General features: G+C 43.6%; 1 long non-coding RNA gene across 1 annotated transcript; it reads right to left on the bottom strand.

Annotated features, from left to right (window-relative positions):
- Positions 1-2,654: 2,654 nt before the first annotated feature.
- LOC140199939 (uncharacterized) lies at positions 2,655-9,111 on the bottom strand. The gene is made up of 3 exons (XR_011886532.1): positions 8,155-9,111; positions 4,523-4,625; positions 2,655-2,948 (listed from the first exon to the last, which is right to left on the bottom strand). It is a non-coding gene; the product is annotated as an uncharacterized lncRNA (long non-coding RNA).
- Between the last annotated feature and the right edge of the window lie 4,967 nt (positions 9,112-14,078).

The following is a 14,078-nucleotide window of genomic DNA, read 5'->3' as shown; positions in this document are numbered from 1 at the left end:
GCAACACACCATCTGGGTGTCTCAATCACGCCCACAGAACGTAGTCTCGGTTCCTCTGGCTATGGAACCTCCTAATCCACACTGCAGTCCTCGTCACCTCTCCTCTCCTGAGCCACAGCACTGGACTCAGTGCCAGAAACCCGGTCACAGGGGCTTCCCCAGCAGGTCGACCCCCTCAGCAGTATCCAAAGTGGTATGCCTGTTACTGAGGGGAACACCGTCCGTTTCCCTTTCTTCTCCTGACAGTCACCTAGTTACCTGCTTAGGGGTGACAACTGCCCTGTAGCTCCTATCTATCACTTCCTCACTGTCCCACAGGAGCCAAAAGTCAGACAGCTACAGTTCCGGTTCCGCAACAAATTCTCCCAGGAGCTGCAGCTTGGAGGTTCCACATTTCTCACACAGAACAAAACAGCCCCTAGAGCCATTCTCACCACACCAACGGCAACGTCACAGATTAAAGGAATAAAGAAGAAACTTACCAGATACAGTAGCATGCAAAGGTTTGGGCACCCCGGTCAAAATTTCTGTTACTGCGAATAGCTAAGCGAGTAAAAGATGAACTGATTTCCAAAAGGCATAAAGTTAAAGATGACAAAGTTAATGCTGTTCATTGACTTTAGTTCGGCATTCAATACTGTGATCCCCTCCAAGCTGATCGCCAACTTCACCAGCTTGGTATCAGCTCATCCCTCTGCAGTTGGACCTTGGACTTTCTGACTAACAGACCCCAATCAGTTAAGTTAGACAATCTCTCCTCCTCCACTCTCACCCCGAACACCAGCGTGCCTCAAGGCTGTGTGCTGAGCCTTCTTCTGTACTCCCTTTTCACCTATGACTGCGTTCCTGTACATGGTTCTAACTCCATAATCAAGTTCGCAGACGACACCACGGTGGTTGGCCCGATCAGGAAGGATGACAAGACGGCCTACGGGGATGAGGTCCAGCACCTGGCCACGTGGTGTGCCGACAACAACCTGGTCCTTAACACCCAAAAGACCAAGGTGATCATTGTGGACTTCAGGCATGCTAGGAGCCACACACACATCCCCATCTACACCAACGGAGCTGTAGTGGAGCATGTATCAAGCTTCAAATTCCTTGGTGTCTACATTTCCGAGGATCTCACCTGGTCCCCGAACTCCTCCATCCTGGTCAAAAAGGCGCAACAGCACCTTTATTTCCTGCAGAGCATCAAGAATGCTCACCTCTGTCGCAGGATACTGATGGACTTTTACCGCTGTACCATTGAGAGCATACTCACCAACCGTATCTCAGTGTGGTATGGCAATTGTCCTGTATCGGACCACAAAGCACTCCAGTGTGTGGTGAAAACAGGCCAGCGGATTATCAGCACCCAATTGCCCACCATTGAGAACATCTACCATAAACGTGACAGAGTTCCCCTTGTCCTCACCTACCACCCCACCAGCCTCCGGATCCAGCAAATTATCCTCTGCAATTTCTGCCATCTTCAACAGGACCCCACCACTAAGCACATCTTTCCCTCTCCACCCCTCTCCACTTTCTGCAGGGATCGGTCCCTCCGCAACTCAGTTATCCGCACGTCCCTCCCCATGGATGTCCCACCCGGCACTTATCCCTGTAATCGTAAGTGCTACACCTGTCCCTACACCTCCTCCCTTGCCACCATTCAGGGCCCCAAACAGTCCTTCCAGGTGAGGCAACACTTCACTTGCGAATCTGTTGGGGTCATCTATTGCATCCGGTGCAGCCTCCTCTACATCGGGGAAACCCGACGCAGATTGGGGGACCGCTTCATCGAGCACCTCTACTCCGTCCGCCACAACAGACAGGATCTCCCGGTAGCCACTCACTTCAACTCTGCTTCCCACTCCCATTCAGATATGTCCATACATGGCCTCCTCTACTGCCATGACGAGGCTAAACTCAGGTTGGAGGAGCAACACCTCATATACCATCTAGGTAGTCTCCAGCCCCTTGGTATGAACATAGAAGTCTCCAACTTCCGGTAATTCCCTCCCCCTCCCTTCCTCTATCCCTATTTCACATCACCTCCCTCATAGTTCCGCCTCCTTCTACTACTTCGCATTGTTCTCCTGCCAATCACCTCCCTGCTTCCCCTCCCCCACCCCTTTGTCTTTCAAATTACTGTTTTTTTCAACTACCAGCATTCTTCAAACCCTCCCCAAAGTTCTTCCTTCAGTCCTGACAAAGGGTTTCGGCCCGAAACGTTGATCAATCTTTTCAACTGATGCTGACTGACCTGCTGAGTTCCTCCAGCGCATTGTGAGTATTACCATAAACGCTGCCTGGGCAGGGCGAAAAGCATTATCAAGGATGCATCTCACCCTAACCATGGACTTTTTTACTCTCCTCCCATCCGGTAGGCGCTACAGGAGCCTCCGCTCCCGCAGCAGCAGGCACAGGAAGAGTTTCTTCCCTGAGGCTGTGACCCTGCTGAACCTCACATCACAGCGCTAAGCAGTATTGCATCCATATTGTACTGTCTCAGTACTTTTATACTTGTGTGCTGTAGCACTTACTTTTTATTTGCAGTTATTTTGTAAATAACACTATTCTTTTGCTCTTCTAGTCAGATGCTACTTGCATTTCATTGGCTTTGTATCTGTACTCGGTACAATGACAATACAGATGAAACTAATCTAATATTTTAAACAAGATTACTTTTTTTATTTCCATCTTTTACAGTTTCAAAATAACAAAAAAGGAAAAGGGCCCAAAGCAAAAGTTTGGGCACCCTGCATGATCAGAACTTAGTAACACCCCTTTGGCAAGTATCACAGCTTGTTAACACTTTCTGTAGCCAGCTAAGAGTCTTTCAATTCTTGTTTGGGGGATTTTCGCCCATTCTTCCTTGCAAAAGGCTTCTAGTTCTGTGAGATTCTTGGGCCGTCTTGCATGCACTGCTCTTTTGATGTCTCTTTCAATATTTCTATTAGTAACTGCACAAAGGAATACAGAGTCCAAGAAGATATATATTATAAGTCAAAAGAAAATAATAGTACCAAATACATATTAAAAACACAGTTAATCACAAAACCCTGTATTCATAAAAAATTAGATTAAATCGTAATATTGAAATATAATAATTTTGTTATACAGAAAAAAAATCTAAACCCACTACCAAAGTCAGAGCTGTTAGGAAAAGCAAGAAAAAAGGGGAAAAACCCCTTATCATATAGTAAAATGTATTATTAGCCACCATCTGTACTTTTACAACAAATCAAAGGTTTTGAAAATAACTCAAAAATGGTCCCCATAATGTAAAAAAGTCTTGGCTAGATTCAAAAACTGAACAGCGGATCTTCTCTCAGACACCCTGAGCCAATAGGCTGGTCCTGGACTTATTTCCTGGCATAATTTACATATTACTATTTATTATTTATGGTGCAACTGTAACGAAAACCAATTTCCCCTGGGATCAATAAAGTACGACTATGACTATGACTAAATTTAAGCATGACATAACATCACGTAACCATTGAGCACGAGTAGCCAGAGCAGCATCCTTCCATTTAATAGTCATAGTCATATTTTATTGATCCCAAGGGAAATTGGGTTTCATTACAGTTGCACCAACCAAGAATAGAGTATAAATGTAGCAATATAAAACCATAAATAAATAATACGTAAATTATGCCAGATGGAAATAAGTCCAGGACCAGTCTATTGGCTCAGGGTGTCTGACCCTCCAAGGGAGGAGTTGTAAAGTTTGATGGCCACAGGCAGGAATGACTTCCTATGACACTCTGTGTTGCATCTCGGTGGAGTGAGTCTCTGGCTGAATGTACTCCTGTGCCCAACCAGTACATTATGTAGTGGATGGGAGACATTGTCCAAGATGACATGCAACTTGGACAGCATCCTCTTTTCAGACACCACCGTGAGAGAGTCCAGTTCCATCCCCACAACATCACTGGCCTTATGAATGAGTTTGTTGATTCTGTTGGTGTCTGTTACCCTCAGCCTGCTGCCCCAGCACACAACAGCAAACATGATAGCACTGGCCACCACAGACTCATAGAACATCCTCAGCATCGTCTGGCGGATGTTAAAGGACCTCAGTCTCCTCAGGAAATAGAGACGGCTCTGACCCTTCTTGTAGACAGCCTCAGTGTTCTTTGACCAGTCCAGTTTATTGTCAATTCGTATCCCCAGGTATTTGTAATCCTCCACCATGTCCACACTGACCCCTTGGATGGAAACAGGGGTCACCGGTACCTTAGCTCTCCTCAGGTCTACCACCAGCTCCTTTAAGCTGCAGATAATTCTGCTCACACCATGTGACAAAGTTTCCTACAGTAGCCCTGTACTCAGCCTCATCTCCCTTGCTGATGCATCCAACTATGGCAAAGTCATCAGAAAACTTCTGAAGATGGCAAGATTTAAGCAAGAGCGCCCTCCTAGCTATAAGAGAAATAAAAGCCAAAATATGCAAATCACGTGTCTCCAAAATAAAGTCTTTTCCTCCGACAATACCAAATAATGCGGTCAAAGGGTTAGGCTTAAAATTTACCTTGAAAAGTACCGAGAAAGTTTGGAATACTTCCTTCCAATATCTTTCAAGGCTCGGACATGTTCAAAACATGTGAATTAATGAAGCTTCTCCGTTATTACATCTGTCACAGAAAGGAGAAATATCTGAATAAAAAGGAAATAGCTTATCATTAGACATGTGAGCCCTATGAACAACTTTAAACTGAAAGAGGGAATGACTGGCACATAATGATGAAGTGTTCACCAAAGATGTCTATAGGAACATTTCTCATTCCTAACAACATACCATAAATATTGAATATTGAACCATTATAAAAAGGTTTCAGATTAAAAATTACATCTCATAAGTCCTTATCGGAACTTAAAGGAAGTGTATATAATTGAGAATGTAGAAAGTCTCTCATTTGCAAATAACGAAAGAAGTGAGTTTTGGGTAACCAATATTTACCTGACATTTGCTCAAAAGAAAGAAAACTTCCTCCAACAAACAAATCCTGGAAGCATTTAATACCTAATCTATCTCATTCTTTAAAAACTGAATCGGTCATCAAAGGTTTAAAAAAATAGAACAAATGGGACTAGACAAAGAAAATCTCAATAGACCAAAGAATTTCCTAAATTGTACTTAGATCCTCAAATTACGTTTAACTACCAAATTTTCAGTTAGTTTACTAAAGGATAAAGGAAGTGAGGATCCGAGAAGAGAATTAATAGAAAATTTATTAACAGAGTTAGCTTCTAAAGAAACCCGTATTGGACAGTCCTCACAGTTAATATAATATGTCCAAAACATAAGGTTTCGTATATTGACTGCCCAATAATACAACCTAAAATTTGGTAAAGTTAAATCTTTTTTTTGACTCTCTCGATTCTATTATATCTTCTTATATATGGAAAAACAAACACTCTCGGCTAAATAAAATTCATCTTCAAAAATCTAAGAAGAATGGAGGTTTAGCTCTTGAGGTCTATCCACAGATTTTCGATGATGTTTACGTAGGGGGACTGTGAGGGCCATGGCAAAACCTTCAGCTTGTGCCTCTTGAGCTAGTCCATTGTGGTTTTTGAAATGTGTTTAGGATCATTATCCTGTTGTAGAAGTCATCTCTTTTCATCTTTGACTTTTTTTACAGATGGTGTGATGTTTGCTTCCAGAATTTGCTGGTATTTAGTTGAATTCGTTCTTCCCTCTACCAGTAAATGTTCCCTGTGTCACTGGCTGCAACACAAGCCCAAAGCATGATCGATCCACCCCCGTGCTTAACAGTTGGAGAGGGGTTCTTTTCATGAAATTCTGCACCCTTTTTTCTCCAAACATACCTTTGCGCATTCTGGCCAAAAAGTTGTATTTTAACTTCATCAGTCCACAGGACTTGTTTCCAAAATGCATCAGGCTTGTTTAGATGTTCCTTTGCAAACTTCTGACACTGAATTTTGTGGTGAGGATGCAGGAAAAGTTTTCTTCTGATGACTCTTCCATGAAGGTCATATTTGTGCAGGTGTCACTGCACAGTAGAACAGTGCACCACTACTCCAGAGTCTGCTAAATCTTCCTGAAGGTCTTTTGCAGTCAAACGGGGGTTTTGATTTGCCTATCTCACAATCCTACAAGCAGTTGTCTCAGGCAACACACATCAAAGTTGCTGGTGAACGCAGCAGGCCAGGCAGCATCTCTAGGAAGAGGTACAGTTGACGTTTCGGGCCGAGACTCTTTGTCAGGACTAACTGAAGGAAGAGCTAGTAAGAGATTTGAAAGTGGGAGGGGGAGGGGGAGATCCAAAATGATAGGAGAAGACAGGATGGGGAGTGATGGAGCCAAGGCCTAGGGAGAAAGAAAAGGGTGAGGGGGGAACCAGAGGATGAGCAAGGGGTATAGTGAGGGGGACAAGTCTCAGAAAGTTTTCTTGGTCTTCCAGACCTCAATTGACCTCCACCATTCCTGTTAACTGCCATTTCTTCATTATATTACAAACTGAGGAAACGGCTGTCTGAAAACGCTTTGCTATCTTCTTATAGCCTTCTCCTGCTTTGTGGGCATCATTTATTTTAATTTTCAGAGTGCTAGGCAGCTGCTGAGAGTTTGCCCATGGCTGCTGATTGTTGGGACAAGGTTTGAGGAGTCAGGGTATTTATAAAGCTTTGAAATTTGCATCACCTGGCCTTTCCTAACGATGACTGTGAACAAGCCAGAGCCCTAACAAGCTAATTAAGGTCTGAGACCTTGGTAAAAGTCATCTGAGTGCTCAAATCTCTTGAGGTGCCCAAACTTTTGTATGGTGCTCCTTCCTTTTTTTTTCACTCTAAAATTGTACAAAACAAAACAAAAACACTAATCTTGCTTAAAATGTTGAAAAGAATGTTTCATCTTTAACTGTGACTTTTGGAGATCAGTCCATCTTCTACTCATATAACTATTCACAGTAACAGAAATTTTGACCGGGGTGCCCAAACTTTTGCATGCCACTGTACCTGCCTTGCCCAAGCCTGATGGGCCAAAGCCACTCCAATACTGGCCCACTCACACAATGGCTGCTCTGCTTACCCCTGCCTTATTTTTATTTGCCCTTTCTAATAAATCCCGTTCACTGATTGGGCACAGACCAACTCTGTAAATTACCACCAAAGCACAACCTTTTAAAATCTTCAACCACGGACCTAAGTGAAATCTTTGCTTCTTTTTGTGTTCCCACTCACTGTTTGGGCGCAGCCCAACTCCCAGTACTCCGGAAGCATGCCAGACTATTGCTCCCTGAAAGATCATCACCAATGCCTCCACAATCTTTTCAGCTCCCTCTTTCAGAATCTTGGGGTGTAGACCATGGGCTCCAAGTGACTAATTTACTCTCTGACCTTAAATCACAAGACCATAAGATATAGGAGCTGAACGAAGCCATTTTGTCCATCAAGTCTGCTCCGCCATTTCATCACGGCTGAACCAATTTCCCTCTCAGCCGCAGTCTCCTGCCTTCTCCCCGTATCCCTTCATGCTCTGACTAATCAAGAATCTATCAACCTCTGCCTTAAATGTACCCAGTGGCTTGGCATCCATAGCAAATTCCACAGATTCATCACTCTCTGGCTAAAGAAATTCCTCCTCATTACTGTACGAAAATTACACCCCTCTATTCTGAGGCTGTGCCCTCTGGTCCTTGACTCCCTGACTACAGGAAATATCCGCTCCACATCCATTCTAATAAGGCCTTTCAACATTTGACAGATTTCTATGAATTCCCCCTGCAGTCTTCTGAATGCCAATGTGCAATGGCCCAGACCTGTTCAACACACCTCATGTGAAAAATCTTTCAATTCTGGAATCATTCTCCTGAATCTCCTTTGAGCAATCTCCAATTTCAGCACATCCTAAATGTTAGCAGGACCTCAAGGGTGGTAACCTCAGGATTGCTGCCTGAGGCGAGCGACCGTGAGGATAGGAATAGAATGAGGTGGCAGATAAATGTGCAGCTGAGGAACTGGAACAGGGGGCAGGGAATCAGATTTCTGGACAATTGGGACCTCTTCTGGGGCAGGTGTCACCTGTACAAAAGGGACGGGTTGCACTTGAATCCCAGGGGGACCAATATTAGAACACAGAAAACCTGCAGCACAATACAGGCCCTTCGGCCCACAGTGCTGTGACGAACATGTCCTTACCTTAGAAATTACCTAGGGTGGTTCTGGTGACGCCGTCGTTCAGAATGGCAGCTTAAATCAACAGCTCCTCTGGAAAAACGGATATTCTGCCCCGTTAATCCATCAAGTCTAAGATCTTTCGAACATCTCTGAATTGATAAGGGGGGCAAGAATGGAGATCAAGAAAAGCATCGCTGCGGAGCCTATGGAAGTGAGAGGCACGACGAGCGGCTCTCCACAGGTGCGTGCGGCGGCGAGGCTGACCCGGGGCCTCGTTCAGGCGAAGCGGCAAATATGACAAGGATTTTGGAAGAGATAAAGGAAGTCAAAAAAGATATAAAACAGCAAATAAATGATATAAAGTCAGAGCTCGCCAACGTCAATCAGAAAATAGCGGCGGCAGAGTCTCGAATTGAGAAGGTGGAAAACGTGGAACAGATACTAAGTAAGACGATAAAAATATTAAATCAACAGGAAAGTAAATTGCTTGACCAGGAGGGAAGATCGCGATGTTAAAATATCAGGATTTATAATGTTCCCGAAGGAGCGGAGGGGATGTCGATGACGAAGTTTGTAGAAAAGTTGCTGAGGGAAGCGCTGGAGGTTCCCTCGACTCTGGAGATTGAAATTGAGAGGGCGCATTGTGCGCTCATCCCGAGGCCTCCCAGAGACAGAGGAAGTAAGCCGCGCTCATTAATACTGAGATTCCTTCGATTTAAGAGCAAGGCGGAGATTCTATGAAGGGCCTGGGGTAAGAAGGGGGTGGTTTGGAATGGGAAGTTAATATACTTCAATCATGATTACCCCCTGGCGGTCCTACAGAAACGGAAGGAATATTCTGAAGCGAAACGAACATTAAAGCAAGAAAAGATTAAATTCCAAACCCCGTACCCTGCTAAACTGAGAGTATTTTACCAAGAAGATTGTACCAGACGGCGGGAGAGGCGACTACAGACATGAATAACAGAGGACTGTCCATTGCCGTGGTCATATGGTTTTAGATTGCTATATTTATACTCTATTCTTGGTTGGTGCAACTGTAACGAAAACCAGTTTCCCTCGGGATCAATAAAGTATGACTATGACTAAACTAAGGGAAAGTCTGGCTGAGCAGTTTTCCTGATCTGCTGGGGAAATAGTGAGAGAAGCGAGAAAGCATCGGACGGGAGGAGGACGAGAGAAGGATATTAGGAAGAGACTGTGAGTTCTCCGAGGGCAGCCCTCACCTCCTCCAGAAGAGCCATAAGGTTTGGCTGACTTTAAAAGTGCTGATAAACTAAACGGAAGCAAAAATAGACGGTGATATACCAATCTCGAGAAATACGTGTTATAATGCGGTTTTTATATTACACAATTTTTTAAAAATTCATTTATTCATTCCTTTTTCCCCCACCTAAATGAGAATATATACATGGGAGGAATACACAGGGAAATCATTTCTGTGTAATGGAGATAGGTTTTTTTTAAACTTACTTTTATAGGTACTGCAGCGGGGGCTCTCAACCCACGGGTAGGAGGGGCTATTCCCCACGGATAGACGTTTCCTCTAGCTCAACCCAGGGTCATCTAGAGACCCCAGCCTTGGAATCACAACTTCGTTACCTTTCTTTTTATTATTCGCGTTTCTTGGTTCTTATTTGTTCAGGGAGTAGATCGATTAAGTTATATTCTGCAAATTTCAATGATATACTAATTTAGAGAGTAAGACCATATATTTTGGGTATACACCTCAAGAATGGTTGAAAAGAGATAAATATAAATATTTAATGAATGTACTCTGGTGGCTGGTAAAAAGACCCTTACCAGGAAATAGTTATCTCAGGAGAGCCCAACTTTAAGTGCATGGATGGAAATGACAATGGACATTTACAAAATGGAGAAGATAACAACATCTGTTAATCATAAGTTGGAACAATTTGATTCATACTGGAAAAAATGGTTCAGCTACATAACATCTTGTAGGCCTTGATTTTATTCTCACAAATCAATGAATATATTGTTTAAAAAGATCACTCCCTACTCTGTACATAGTTTTCTTCTTTCGATTGTTCTTTCTTGCCTCTGCTTTCTATAAGTGTATACCTCAGATAAATATTATGTGGAGATTTGTGACAAATATGATTATATGATATATATGTACAGTATCTGAAATACATCTTATGGAAATATTTGTTTGATGATGAAATTCGATAAAAAATAAATTACAAAAAAAAAGAAATTACCGAGGGTTACCCATAGCCCTCTGTTTTTTTGAAGCTCCATGTACCTGTCCAGGAGTCTCTTAAAAGACCCTATCGTATCCACCTCCACCACCATCACCAGCAGGCCATTCCACGTACTCATCACTGTCCGCGTAAAAAACTTATCCATGGCATCTCCTCTGTACCTACTTCCAAGCACCTTAAAACTCTGCTCTCTTGTGTTAGCCATTTCAGCCCTGGGGAAAAGCCTCTGACTATCCACACGATCAATGCCTCTCATCATCTTATACACCTCTATCAGGTCACTTCTCATCCTCTGTCACTCCAAGCAGAAAAAGCCAAGTTCACTCAACCTATTCTCATAAAGCATGCTCTCCAATCCAAGCAACATCCCTGTAAATCTCTGCACCCTTTCTGTAGTTTCCACATCCTTCCTGTAGTGAGGTGACCAGAACAGAGCACAGTATTCCAAGGGGGTCTGACCAGGGTCCTATATAGCTGTCGGCTCTTAAACTCAATCCCATGGTTGATGAAGGCCAATGCACTGTATACCTTCTTAACCACACAGTCAACCTGCGCATCAGCTTTGAGTGTCCTATGGACTCAGACCCCAAGATCCCTCTGATCCTCCACACTGCCAAGAGTCTTACCATCAATACTATATTCTGTCATCATATTTGACCTACCAAAATGAACCACCTCACACTTATCTGGGTTGAACTCCATCTGCCACTTCTCAGCCCAGTTTTGCATCCTGTCAATGTCCCGTTGTAACCTCTGACAGTCCTCCACACTATCCACAACACCCCCAACCTTTGTGTCATCAGCAAATTTACTAACCCATCCCTCCACTTCCTCATCCAGGATATTTATAAAAATCACAAAGAGTAAGGGTCCCAGAACAGATCCCTGAGGCACACCACTGGTCACCGACCTCCATGCAGAATATGACCCATCTACAACCACTCTTTGCCTTCTGTGGGCAAGCCAGTTCTGGATCCACAAAGCAATGTCCCCTTGGATCCCATGTCTCCTTACTTTCTCAATAAGCCTTGTATGGGGTACCTTATCAAATGCCTTGCTGAAATCCATTTACACTACATCTACTGCTCTACCTTCATCGATGTGTTTAGTCACATCCTCAAAAAATTCAATCAGGCTCGTAAGGCATAACCTGCCTTTGTCAAAGCCATGCTGACTATTCCTAATCATATTAGGCCTCTCCAAATGTTCAGAAATCCTGCCTCTCAGGATCTTTTCCATCAACTTACCAACCACTGAAGTAAGACTTGCTGGTCGATAATTTCCTGGGCTATCTCTGCTCCCTTTCTTGAATAAGGGAACAGCATCTGCAACCCTCCATTCCTCTGGAACCTCTCCTGTCCCCATTGATGACGGAAAGATCATTGCCAGAGGCTCAGCAATCTCCTCCCTCGCCTCCCACAGTAGCCTGGAGTACATCTCATCCGGTCCCGGTGACTTATCCAACTTGATGCTTTCCAAAAGCTCCAGCACATCCTTTTTCTTAATGTCTACATGCTCAAGCTTTTCAATCCACTGTAAGTCATCCCTACAATCGCCAAGATCCATTTCCTTAGTGAATACTGAAGCAAAGTACTCATTAAGTACCTCTGCTGTCTCCTCTGGTTCCATACACACTTTCCCATTGTCACACTTGATTGGTCCTATTCTCTCACGTCTTATCCTCTTGCTCTTCACATACTTGTAGAATATCTTGGGGTTTTCCTTAATCCTGCTCGCAAGGCCTTCTCATGGCCCCTTCTGGCTCTCCTAATTTCATTCTTAACCTCCTTCCTGCTACCCTTATAATTTCTAAATTCATATCATTACCTAGATTTTTGAACCTTTTGTAAGCTTTTCTTTTCTCCTTGACTGGATTTTCAACAGCCTTTGTGCACCACTGTTCCTATACCCTACCATCCCTTCCCTGTCTCATTGGAACATATCTATGCAGAACGCCACACAAATATCCCCTGAACATTTGCCACATTTCTGCCGTACATTTCCCTGAGAACATCAGTTCCCAATTTATGCTTCCAAGTTCCTGTCTGATTGCTTCATATTTCCCCTTACTCCAATTAAACACTTTTCTAATTTGTCTGTTCCTACCTCTCTCCAAAGCTATTGTAAAGGAGATAGAATTATGATCACCATCTCCAAAATGCTCTCCCACTGAGAGATCTGACACCTGACCAGGTTCATTTCCCAATACCAGATCAAGTACAGCCTCTCCTCTTGTAGGTTTATCTACATATTGTGTCAGGAAACCTTCCTGGACACACCTAACAAACTCCACCCGATCTAAACCCGTTGCTCTAGGGAGATGTCAATCAATATTGGGGAAATGAAATTCTTCCGTCACGTCAACCCTATTATTATTACACCTTTCCAGAATCTGTCTCCGTAACTACTCCTCAATGTCCCTGTTACTATTGGGTGGTCTATAAAAAACACCCAGAGTTATTAATCCCTTCCTGTTCCTAACTTCCGGATTGGCCTCATCAGTCACCTCCGGACCCACAGCCACCAATCTCCCATTTGACTTTGAAGCCATGGTCATCTTCGACTACGAAGGACGAACAACAACAACTATAAAAAACACCCAGAGTTATTAATCCCTTCCTGTTCCTAACTTCCATCCACAGAGACTCAGTAGACAATCCTGCCATGACTTCCTCCTTTTCTGCAGCCGTGACATTGTCTCTGATCAACAGTGCCAAGACCCCATCTCTTTTTCCCTCCTTCCCTGTCCTTTCTGAAACATCTAAGGCTTGTCACTCGAAGTAACCATCCAAGTCTCTGTAATGGCCACAACATCATAGCTCCAAGTGCTGATCCATGCTCTACGCTTTGTTCATGATGCTCTTTTCATTAAAATAGACAAATCTCAAACCATCAGTCTGAGCGCATCCCCTCTCTAACACCCGCCTACCCTCCCTCTTGCACTGTCTCCAAGCTTTCTCTATATCCGAGCCAAACGCTCCTTCCTCCGTCTCTTCATATTCTTGTGGGCAGATTTACTAGAGTTGTTGGGAGTGGTTTAAACTGATACGGTAGGAGGATGGGAACCGGTGTGATAGAGCTAAGAATGAGCCAGTGGGTTTACAAGCAGATGATGGGTGTAACAGGAATGTAAGGAAGGAAAAGCCAATGATTGGGTACAAATGCAGACAGAGCTAAGAGTTAAATTGTACCACAGAGGCAAGATTCAAAAGGGCAAAGAATGCAAGACTGTAAGTGCTGTATTTAAATGCTCATAGTATTTGGAATAAGATGGATGAACTCATGGTGCAATTAGAGATTGGTCGGTATGATGTTGTGGGCATCACTGAGTTGTGCTTTACGAATCATTGAGTTTTTCTGATGCAACTGAAAAAGTAGATGAGGGTAGGGCTGTGAATGTTGTTTATGTAAACTTTTGCAAGGTCAATGAGGTCCGACATGGTAAGTTGGTCAAGAAGGTTAGGTCCCATGAAATCCTGGAAGAGCAAGTGAGGCAGATTCAAAATTGTTTCAGAGGTAAGAAGCAGAAGGGGGGTTAAAGAGTGTTCTTCAGAATGAAGGCTGGTGACTAACGGTAAGCCACAGCCGTCAGTGTTGGGATCTTGTTATTTGTAGTTTATATAAATGATTTGGATGCAAATGAATAAGGCTCAATCAGTTATCCTAGATCACCAGATCTTGATTAGTCAGGGAAGTGTGCCAAAGAATGGCATCCCACAA

Source organism: Mobula birostris, chromosome 7 (assembly GCF_030028105.1).
Source record: "Mobula birostris isolate sMobBir1 chromosome 7, sMobBir1.hap1, whole genome shotgun sequence".
NCBI classification, from domain to species: domain Eukaryota; kingdom Metazoa; phylum Chordata; class Chondrichthyes; order Myliobatiformes; family Myliobatidae; genus Mobula; species Mobula birostris.
The sequence above is the reverse complement of the archived record's forward strand: the minus strand, read 5'-3'. Positions and strand labels throughout refer to the sequence as shown.